Here is a 12088-nt window from a genome sequence, read left to right on the forward strand (position 1 = left end):
TGGCTGTACTTTGTGAAATAGCTTTACTGCGCAAACATGCAAACACTTTATACACTTCTGAGACAGATACCTTTGCTTAGTACAGAAATACATGCTGTTTATGAAAATGTGGTAGTTTCCATTTATTTTATTTGTTTTATGCAATTCAGACTTTATTTTAAACATTTTCTGTAATGATTTGAATATTTTCATCAATAATGTACATATCTGCTTATGCAAAATTTAGAACATTATGTATGCCTCATTTCATATCATGCAAAAAGAAATACTGCTGAGCAAGTTTTAATATCTAAAATTAATTTCTGACCTGTTTGTGAAGTATACACATTTTAGAAATGATCCACTCCTTTGTATTCCACCAGCATCTAAACAAGTGCCTTTTACCCAAGCCATTTCTGACCTCATGCCCCTTCAGTGTGCCAGTTCTGGCTTCAGGCCCTTTTAGATATGCTGGTTCTGATACCATGTACTTTAGATATGCCGCTTCTGGCACCATGTCCTTTAGACATCCCACTTCTGACACCATGTTATTCATTCATCTCTAATACAAATAATGAGAAGGTCTTGGGTTTCTCTCTGATGCTTTAATATATACAAACACATCAGGATGGATAGCAGCATTATTAAATACGAATGAACTAATTAACAAACAGAGCTTACAAACATACATGCTTGCATCTCAACAGCTAACTACAAAATGACAGTCAGGCTCACACATGCTCATTTTTTATACTCTAGTGCAAGCCCTTGGATAGCTTCTTAAAGGTATATACACTATCACTGATCTTCAGGTATAAACAACATGCATCCATCTGAGATTGGGAGGACAGCTCATGATGCATGCATGTTGTAGATGCATCCCGACTCTCCTCATCTTGAGGTAGACTGACATCTCATCATGGACATTTTCTAAATGGACACTAATAATATCCTGGCTGTGTGCAACAGACATGTATGAGTTGCTAATGCTACATCCATGTCTCATATCTGTTAGATGCCCTCACAGCAGTCATTGAGGGCATGCACAATGACATTATCGTCCTGTGGAACTTGATCAGGCCAAGGCATTTGACACAAATCCACACTGAGGTATCCACTCAACACTTTCAGATGTGGCCATAAACAACCTATATCACTAATTGGGTAGACCAGTGGATCACATATGTGGCATCTAAATATGTTGAAATTTGTGAAGTGACCTATATCTCCGGTCCAGTGATCAATTCCATACATCAAGGTTGTCTGCTAGGCCCTTTCCTGTCCATTATTTAAGTCACAGATTATCAAAAATGACATACACATCCTTGTGTCCAAACAGCTGTCTGAAGGACTACAGACTGTGGGCAATCATTGACTCCAACTGTGATTAGTGCAATACAAACCGTATCAAGCCACACTAAAGATTGCTGCCACAGCCATGACAATGCATGAGATTAATCAAAAATAGTGTATTTGTTACCTTATAAAAACAGATGCACAACCCCAGGATAATGTAGACATAACACCCTATAAGCAGGCCATCTGGTATGTGACCTGTATCCTTGGGTAGATGGTATTTGGAACGTCCACCAGCATGTGGCCACAGTGCTGACTACTCCCTTGTATGTAACACAACTATTGAGTATGTGAAGGACATCCACATCTAAGGCCATAATTCTTACAGAATTTACAGCCTTCATCACACCAGTAACGGAGTACAATGCATCCTTCTTCATGTACCTCAACACATTTTCCAGTGATGTGTAACTGAAGTGTCCCACCTTTGCAACAGTGAGCTGTCACACATCTTATTGGTCATACCTAGGTATTCTTTTTGCTGCATAAACATCACTGTCTGATGGTGCAGAACACCCATCAAGGTGTTAAACCAGATGCATGTGTGATATTTGTTCTGGTGATGTACACAGTACATACATAGCTGTTTGACAACATTGATGGCATGGGTTACATTCATGACAGTCCGGATTGTGCTATATACATCTGCAATGTACACCAGTCAACTAGCCTGTAGTGATCCTAATGTCACATACAGGTATAGCAGTGTCCCTCATAACACTGTCAGAATGGTGTGCTTGATTATCCTCATAGACTGCCGACAAATCATAATAGTTGTAAAAGTGTGTTTGTGCAGAACCATCTATGATCAGTCAGAATCACGTGTTGTGTCACAGACATGGAATTACTGGTGGTGGTATTCTCATATTGTCCATGATTTTGCATGTTTCTTTTACCATTGTCCACTAGCCTGTAACTGTGTCCCACTTGTTACAGACCTCTGCTAATATTACACTCATATTCAGGCAAATCAGTTTGCACAGCTTCACAGTATGCACCCAATCCCAGTTGTATGCAACATCCCTGATAAATGTCCTCTGCTTTGCTCATGTCAGGATTTTGTTCTCACAAAGACATCTCCTCCATTGTTATATCACCTTGTGTGACAGTCACATAAACATTTTCACTGTGCAGTTTGTACTGTACCATATTGATATGTGATTAGTGTTCCTTCTCCAACTGTCTTCCATTGAAATGCTCTCATCTTCTTTACATTAGGATGTTTCACTTGTCTTCTTTCCCTGTGTTTATTCCTACAATTCATATGTGTCCCTATTCAATGCACACACTTCCCTTGACTGCTTATTTTAAATGGCAGCCCCTCTACCTTTACAGATCATTTACACAACTTTTGTACAGAATGCCTGGAATGAGATTTCACAGTACTCTGCACTGTATACATGGTTCTATACTGCGTTTGGACCATATACATTACTATATGTTAAATCCTGGTAATCATTGTGGCATTCTGTGCAATACCATTAACCCAGTTTGCTCTATTGTAAACATGTTCACTATCCATGTTGGTTTATATGGTTTCCTGGCCGTCAACACTGTTACCACACAAAACCATGCTTGTTTACATTTAAATGTGGTGCACAGTATGAATATGTAATTAGCACAGCTGCTGACTGTGCAAACATGTACATTTTGTGTAGGCTTCACACAAAGCCTACACAGGGTTTATTGAATCCCATGGATAATCTTTTTCCTAGGCTATATTTGGCAGAAAAAATTCATCAAAAAACCACTAGTGGACTCGTACGTTATAAAGTTGAGAACTGGTAGGCTGCCAATAAAAATGAGACAGAACAGAGCAAGTCAAATTTGACAGTGGTGACTGTCTTCTAAACTAGCTTAACATACAGGTACTATTCTCTAAGAGCAATGAGTAATCAGCTTACATTGTGAACATTAGCTGAGACTGATATAAAACAAAAGCAGAAGATCAAGCTGAAAACCCGTCTGATTTATGATACACTGTATTATCCTGACTTAATAGCTGATTCTCCATTTACTTCTCAGCACTTGTTTATCAGAATAACAGCTGAGTCTAACAGAAAGACTTCAAATTGAGATTGTAAAATGCTGATTTATCACATAATAAAATGCGGTAATTCCAGAAGATTTAGGAATAGTTGAAACAGTCTGCTAGTGTACGTACACCATTATACTTTACTTGTTCTGCATAGGGTACTAAAACGAGTTTTCATTAATTGTGCCTGGTAGTATGCAGTATACATATGTGTACAATACAGAATAACTGATCCCCTTAAAACAATCTATTAAGTTAATAAAGCTAGTCACAATGACTTAATCTGAACAAAACCAGTCTCCTCAAATTAAATAACAGTTCATCCTGATTGTAAGTGGAATATAAATAAAATAAGAAAAGGAAAAAGTACAATAAATATACAACTATTCATTATGTTGCATACATGTGTGCATATCGGTGTATGTGCACACGTGTAAATGCATTGGCAAAGTTAATACAATTTGTTTGGCAGAGGTATAGCAGATGTTAAACATAGCCTTTTACATGTTTTTATGACCTCAGCAGCAACCTTCACACTACATCATAGGACCAACTCAGACGAACATGGTCAGTAAAAAGCAACAACAAAAGGAATTTCTACATCACTGAGGTATGTTATAATTGAAAGAAATTCAATAATAAAAAATACCTGACAGACGTAATGGAAAAAAAGAAAACAAATGAACTGCACTAATATAAGCAGACACACCATTCAAGGTGGGGGGATAAAATTATACATAATTGCTAGTGCTCCAGCTTCTTTTTAAGAAGAGATGCAAATGGGATGGAAACGCATCTGTTTCAGGTCCCTTATGGGTTCAAGACCATGTGTTCTCAACATAATGTGATCTAATTTAAATGGAATTGGTAAGTCGAATTGGTGGAGTGACGTATCAGACATGAGAAAACTGCAGCATCTAAAATGACAAAACTGAATTTTTTTTTCCTTGTAAAATGAGTAATCATAATGTTTCTAGTTTCTTGTATAGGACACAGTGGTGAAAATGTTTTCAGTTAAGGAGTTAAAATATGTTCTACATAATTGCAGCTAGCAGCTACCTTAGCACATATGAAGTTTAATGTAGAGCTTAAGCCCGTAGGATGAGGCATTGAAACAGTATTATGTGCTGTACTGGTTTGATGTTGTAAATTTCTTTTTCTGTCCCTGTAAATGTTAATTCATTCAGCTGTATGTTTGTTTGTTTTTTTTTTTTCTAAATCTGTTTACCAGCGGAGTACACTGATCACTACAGACCATTTGCAGTCTCAGTCCATGTGAAGAACTTAAAAAATAAATAACACTGAACTAATTCACAATCGAGTAATCACAATAGGTACAAAGTCCAACAGACAATTGAAATACTGAGCAAATATTAATAGAAGAGAAAAACAAGGGCTCCCTATTGAAATGTCGGCCCTCAAAATGCAGAATGTCGAAAAGCTAGAAAAGGCCAAAAACCTGGAGAAGAGTTGATCTCAAAAAATGTTCTTCTCCTGAAAACTTCTTTTTGCAGGTGTAGCAAGCTCCCCCCACCCCCGCCAAACTTATATATACCATAGTTGAGATTAAAATACTTTGGAGAACAGTGAATATTCCGTGAAATGGCATCTTGGACTTAGTATATGTAAGTCCATTAGGTGAAGTGCACAGTGGCAAAGCAATTGCAGTCAAATTTTTGATGGAGGAGTATTCTGAGTTGTGTTCTGAAAGTGGGGAAAAAGAGAATTTCTTTTAGATGAGGGGAGAGAGAGATTGCTAGAATTTGGGCACAAGAATGGAGAAGTAGTGGTCAATACAGTGCAGTTTGATTTTGGGGGGGGGGGTCTTGAGGGAAAGAGGTAGTCAGTTGTGAGATGATGTGGAAGTTTTAGAGCATGGTTTTATTATGGAGTTTGTCAGCAACAGGCAGAAAGGCACCTGGTGGAAGTCATTGGGAAAGAATAGACCCTTGGACTAGCTCACCTCTTACCTAAACAAAAGAGACCTCAAAGCAAAATCACACATGCACATCACAACCCACGACACTAAGCATCACACATAGTACACACACCTGTGTCTCACAGCCTCTAAGGCCCAGCCACAAGTCCAACATACTAGTCATAGGAGACTCTATTGTGAGACACACAGATGTGCCCCTCACCAGGTTAGACAAGAAGAAAGTCTCAGTAAGTTGCTTGTCGGATGCTAGAATCCACCATATCACACATGCACTCAAGTCACTTAACAGGTACTGTTATAACTCTATTATAGTCCATGTTGTTGTGAATGACTTGAGACATACTCTTCTGGACTATATGAAGAGAGACATGATTGAGCTCACTGAATGTGTGTCCCAGGCAGGTATGTCCCTAGCTTTAAGCAACATCCTACCATCACCGAGCACGATGCCTCAATACAAACAGAAAATGATTGACTTTAACAATTGACTTAGTTTCTGGTGTCATTCCAAGGGGATCCAGTACCTGACAGCCTGGGAGAACATGATTGACAGGCCACAATGCTTTGCCAGAGATGGCCTTCATATGTCTCCCCTGGGCTTCAGGATCCTGGCAAAGGCTCTTGCCTTCCCCATAGTGCCTTTTTAGGCAAAGACATGAGCACAAAATTACCAACATAAAAAAAAAATCTTCTAAATGAAATTTAAAGGTCATGCTGCTAAATGCTAGGAGTCTTAGCATGAAACTGAACTCATTGGAAGCATTCCTTGCCCTGGAGGATGCTGACATTTGTGCAGTCAGTGTAACCTGGTTCAAAGCTGTGGAGAGCACCACAGCCTTACCAGGTTACTCATCCTACTATACTTTCAGACCCCAAATGGAGGCCTACAAAGCCAAAGGTGGTGGGGTTTCAAGGCTGATCAAATGGTATGACACAAAGGAGGCACTCCAAGTGCAGTTAACTGTTGACAAAACACCTGTTCAAATCATAATTAACTACAGAGTCCCAACCACGACTCAGGATGCCCACTCTACCTATCTCGACTTACTTGAATACATCAAAATTCAACCCTCTACCCTAATCCTTGGTGACTTAAACTACCCAACCATAGAGTGAAAGACCTATTCTAGCACAGACATGAATGCCCAGAGATTCCTCGACTTTGTCAATGCCACTGCATTGGACCAGCTGGTTGACACCTCTGCGACAGGTGAAAATATCCTGGACCTGGTCCTAACCAACATGAGTAGCCACTGTAGCACCTAAGTGTCATCCTCCTTTGGAAGATCCAACCATAAATGGATCACTTTCAAAGTCACCATCTCCCTTGCCCCCCCCCCCCCCACTTTGTTATGGTCAAACAAAAAAACTTTTCCAACGCTGACTACAATCTCCTGAGACCAGGTATAAGCAGCTTCACAGCCACTGTCCCTTCATTTGAAACTACCACTAATGTCCAAGCCTACACCAAAAAACTATATGAGCACTTACATAGCTGTATGGACTCTACAATACCTGACAGGACCAAATCATCTTCCTCAAGGAAGAGTAAACCTGTCTGGTGGACAGCAGCAATAAAGACGTATAATAAAAGGAAAAGATTGCTGTCCAGGACCAAGAAGGAGCAGGTGCCAAGTTGGAAACAATCTCTCCTTTGTCTGAACAAGCATATAAGATCACTGGTGAAATTCTCTAAGGCTAACTTTGAGTCCAAATTGCCCACATCCACTAAAGATAATCACAAGGCCTTCATCACATACATCCGCAATCTCAAAGGTAACACCCAAATCTGTTCCGAACTGGTGGTCAAAACACCACATACACAAATGCTGTAGGTATATCCAACATGCTGGCAGACAGGTTCAGTGAAAACTTCACCCCTCCCCATCCCTCCTATCAGTAAACCAGGACATCCCCAGCACCTGTCCCTCTCCTCTCATCACCAGAGAGCAGTTCTTTAATGCCCTCTTAAAGACAAAAAATAGTCTCCATGGAACCCAACAACATCCCTAGCTGTATCCTTCATGAACTCAGGCATGAACTCTCAGCTCCATTAGGCACCCTATTCAACCAAAGCCTGAGCACTGGCTTCATCCCAGCTGAATGGAGGACAGACAATGTCATTCCTCTACACAAAGTTGGAGCATCCACTGACCAGGGCAATTATAGGCCCATCAGCCTAACTACCTTATCTGCAGGCCATGGAATGCATTATCATGCATCTTATAAACAAGGACATTGGCATCCTCCAAACACTTGACCCCACACAGTTTGGTTTTGTCAAAGGGAGATCATGCCTGTTAAACTTGGTTGACCTCTTCGAAACAGTCAACAAAGCCATGGACGAGGTGAATACTATGCACACTGCCTACCTTGACCTAGCCAGAGCCTTCAACACTATTCCCAACTTGGGCATAATAGATAAACTCTCCCACCTAGGCATCAACCCATATGTTACCAGATGGGTAGCTAAATGACTCACTGATGGAACCCACTCAATCAAAATAGGGGAAGCCATCTCTAGTATTAGACCAGTAACAAGTGGTGCACCCTAAGCATCGGTCTTGGGGCCTCTACTATTTGGGATATACTTTTCTGAGGTGCAAGCCAAACCAGCTGTCAGTGGCTGATCAATTTTACAGATGACTGCAAGCAGGGTGCTGTCTTAATTTCCCCTAGTGATGTGAACATCCTCGAAGAGGGCCTTACCCAAACTAATGACTGGTGCCAGAAGCATGGCCTCAAACTGAATGCCTAGAAATGAATTAAAGTCCCCTTTTGGGAAAATGGCATTCCCACTAATTATCACATTATTGACAATGCACTAAGCATGCAATCAGTTGTAAGGGACTTGGGCACCCAGGTTGATAGCAACCTGACTTTTGACCACCACGTTGCCTCCATTGTACGGAAAGCTTTCTACATGGCCCACCTCATAACTGAGGTATTCCATCTAGGAACAAGGAGGTCATAACATCCCTGTACTCCTCCCTTATCAGACCCATTATCGAGTACAATGCCCTCTTCGGCATGTACCTTGCCAAGCATATGCAGCAGCTGGACAGACCACAGAGTTTCCTGAACAGGAAAATCCAGGGTCTCAAACACCTATCCTGTACAGATAGGCTAAAGGCCCTGTCCCTCTACTCTCATACAGTCTGCTCAGAGGTGACCTGTGTCTGGCATACAAGGCCGTCTCAGACCCAGCCTTGATGGAGTTGCTCCATATCCGTAACTCCACTTGTGCAACATATATGCAAGGCCTCAACCTGGTCTGTAACATTAATAGACCTTGTTGGTGGAACAGATTGGTGTCGCAAAGGCTCCCCCATCTGTGGTATACACTCCCTCTCCATGCCAAGCAGAGTAGCTCTCTAGCCCTCTTTAAGAGGAACCTGGATGACTGGATGGGAAACAGAAAATACACTCCTGGGATTCTACTTGTGTCACTGCTGCACAGGGTAAACAGGTGCTGACTTTGTGAGAACATGGGTGAAATTCTTGCCTAGGCTTATAAGGGCTTCCCAGCCAATAGCCTAGTATCATCCTATGAACCTAGGTACAGCCATAAAATTAGGTACTTAAAGAATGTTTCTATTAGGGTGCCACTGAGATCTGTAATGGTGAGATTTTTAGGAGGTTTTTTCCAGCTTTTGTGAGATTCCAAGTATTATACTTTGTTATGGAGGGGTTTAGAAGTAACTTATGATTGTTTATCCAATAATTAAGGGAGTGAAGGTTAGACTAAAGCTGAGTTTAAATAGTTGAATGTGAGTGACTGGATTGCAGGATAATCATTTTATCATCTTGAAGAGCAATACAAAAGGCTAGGGAGGTCAGAGGTAATTCATTAATAAAGACTGATGACACTATGGCAAGTATTGTTCCCTGGGGCACTCCTTTGGTAAGGGATGTTGGAGGTAAAAGGGACTTTGAAATACCTGTTTGCCAAGACGTTTTTGGAGTATCTTTTGTCTAATTTCTGCTGTGCACTATCATGTTGAATTACAGTGTATGAAGCATAAGGCACTGCAGTGATCTGTGAGTGTACATGTACCATACATACGGATGAATGACTATGAAGCCCATGTGATGAGTTTATACAGGTGTCAGAGGGGTACTTCAACACCAGGACTCACCAAAAAGGTGAATTAAGTGCTGCTGCTGATTGTGTAACTGACTTTGTCCTTTTCTGCTGCTGCCATCCTTCATTTAATTTATACAAACACGAATGTTCATATGCTGTAGAGTTTTTGGTTGATCAAACTTTCAGAAAAGATGGCTTGACTGTCCAACAAAGAACTGATAGAAAGTTGGGTGTAAGATGTATGATTCCTATTTCTTCCTAGCTGTATTCTTAAACATTTGATTTCCTTTTCTATAGTTTTGTTAGCCAGGGACCTTGTTGCATTTCCACCACTGACTGCATTTATTGTATTTACTCAGCTAGTGGAAGTTATGTAGCATCCAGTACGGTTTACCTATCTTGCCCTGTACAAGTAGTAATGGAGCAACTAGCATTTTCATATTATGAACTGATTCGTATAGCTGGATCACACAGAGTCATTTGACATTTCAGTGCTCAAAAAGATGTTTGTGGATTGTTGCATCACTACCATCTCCTTTAAAAACTATTAAAGTAATTATTTAATAAGGCTAGAATTCATGACAAATTCCAGGTTGCAAAGTGCAGAGCTGTGCTAAGTGCTATTGGTGTGTTATGGCATCTGAAACTTAGTGTGGTCTGAATAATAAATGAAAGAACCAGCATACACTATGCTGTGTGTGTGGCATAATATAAGGCTGTTGGTGCCACTCTGCTTCAGTGAATCACAGTGTTGTAGCCCTGTGACACCTGTATAAACTCTGTAGATGTGGTTCACAGTCATCCACCCTTATGCATGGTATCTGCATAGTCCCAGATCCCTGAAGTGCACTATGCCTCATGCAGTATAATGCAGCAGTCAGACTAACAGCCCAATAATGATCCACGTGCTGGTGAAATTGCTGGGTGTGTATGACCCCTCCTTCCCCACAACAACATAATTGTACAGCTGAAACAATGTCAACCACCCATGGGTAGAGGAGTCATTGTCCCATTGGTACTACACCTGGTGCCGGTGTTTGGGGATCAGTTTTTCGTGTGATCTGGGTGCACAGTAGCAGTAACATAGCAGGTGCGCTTTTGTATTCCTTTATTTAATAGTGTCTTGGATCAAGGAATAAGACAATATGCCTTTCTAAGTGATGACATTATAACGGTACAATCAAGACAAACCTACAATAATCTGTAAGTATGGTTTACACTGTTCTGTGACTCACTAAATGTTCATGGGCACAATAACTGTAATTATCCAATCTGAATAAAATGTTTGCAATACCATTTATTCCTATGATATATCAATTATGTGAATGGTTGAATTTTTATAATCTATTAGTTTTAAGATAAAAAAAAAAAAAAAGTCTTGCCCAGTTACAAAAATATAGCTATAAGTGAAACATGGTAAAGAAAATCATAGGGTCTTCAAACATTGACCTAGTCTATACTGCACATGTTGGGTTCGCTCACAGTAAGTGGTCAATAGGGATAATGCATGTAACCCAAGACTCTACGTTGATCACACAGAAACATTCTGTTAAAACTATAATTCTTGACCGTACAAAAGATTAAGGATCTAAACAGTTAATGAGCTGTTTCCAATAACCATAGGATATTGCGCTTAATTCCTGCCATCTCCAGTTGCCTATGATATGTCACTTAACCAGACATTTCTCCCAGATCACCCTTAAAAAGAGACACTTGTGTCCATTGGGCTTAGTAAGATAAGAGATGTATTTAAAAATAAGCAAATCACTCTTGCTGAGACTATCAAATTGCAAGGGGAGGGTTGAGCTATGTAGTGATGGTTGCCTGCTTTTTTTAAAGACCAACATTCCCTTGAGCACACATTATTTGTGCGGTGATTGCCTGTTCATGTTGTAATATGAAACTATAGCAATATAGCATTAACATCCATACATAAACTTGTTATGCAGTATTCTGACATCATATACATGCATAACATGTTTGTCTTTTCCCTGGGCTTGCGGAACTGTCAACGCACTTCATGTAATGCATCTATACTTCAACAGTGCAGTAATGATAGGTTTAGCCTTATAATGTCATCAGTCACATTATGGCATGACTGCATGCCTATATACCTAGTCCATTTTTAGCAAGTAGAGACTTGAATTCATATCTGTTTGTGGTGCTTATGTTAGGTGGGAGGGTATTCTGGAATTTGCTAATAAATAATTTCTTTACTACTAATAATATGCTAATAGTTGTTATGGGCTGGTTTTCTTAACTGCACCCGTAGTGGATTGTTTCTCCTTGTTACTTGTGGTCCAAATTTTTTCTTCAACCAATACCTAAGAATCTGATTCAGGGCTCTACTGTGTTTTATTTTATCAATGCCAGACAACTCCTATGTAGCTGGGAAAATGTAGGCAACATTCTCATTGATAAAACAAATACTGCACTGCAAAGGCCGATGTTATCCTTTTGCAAGAAAGTAAACCTAAAAGGAATGTAATAATCTATTAACAAAAAGTATGGCATGTGTTCAGTAATAATACCACTTTAAGCAAAGTAGCAGCAATTCTTGTCAAGCATAATCCGAGATGGGAATTAATTTCCTCAGTTAATGAGCTTGCAGACAGAACGGTTATTGGCCATGTTAAAACCTTGCATTGTTCACTGTTTAGTGCAATAGTCTATAGACAAGCTACACGATTCC

The sequence above is a fragment of the Protopterus annectens genome, chromosome 13.part0 (assembly GCF_019279795.1).
Source record: "Protopterus annectens isolate FY-2018-M chromosome 13.part0, PAN1.0, whole genome shotgun sequence".
In the NCBI taxonomy this organism is placed as follows: Eukaryota; Metazoa; Chordata; order Ceratodontiformes; family Protopteridae; genus Protopterus; species Protopterus annectens.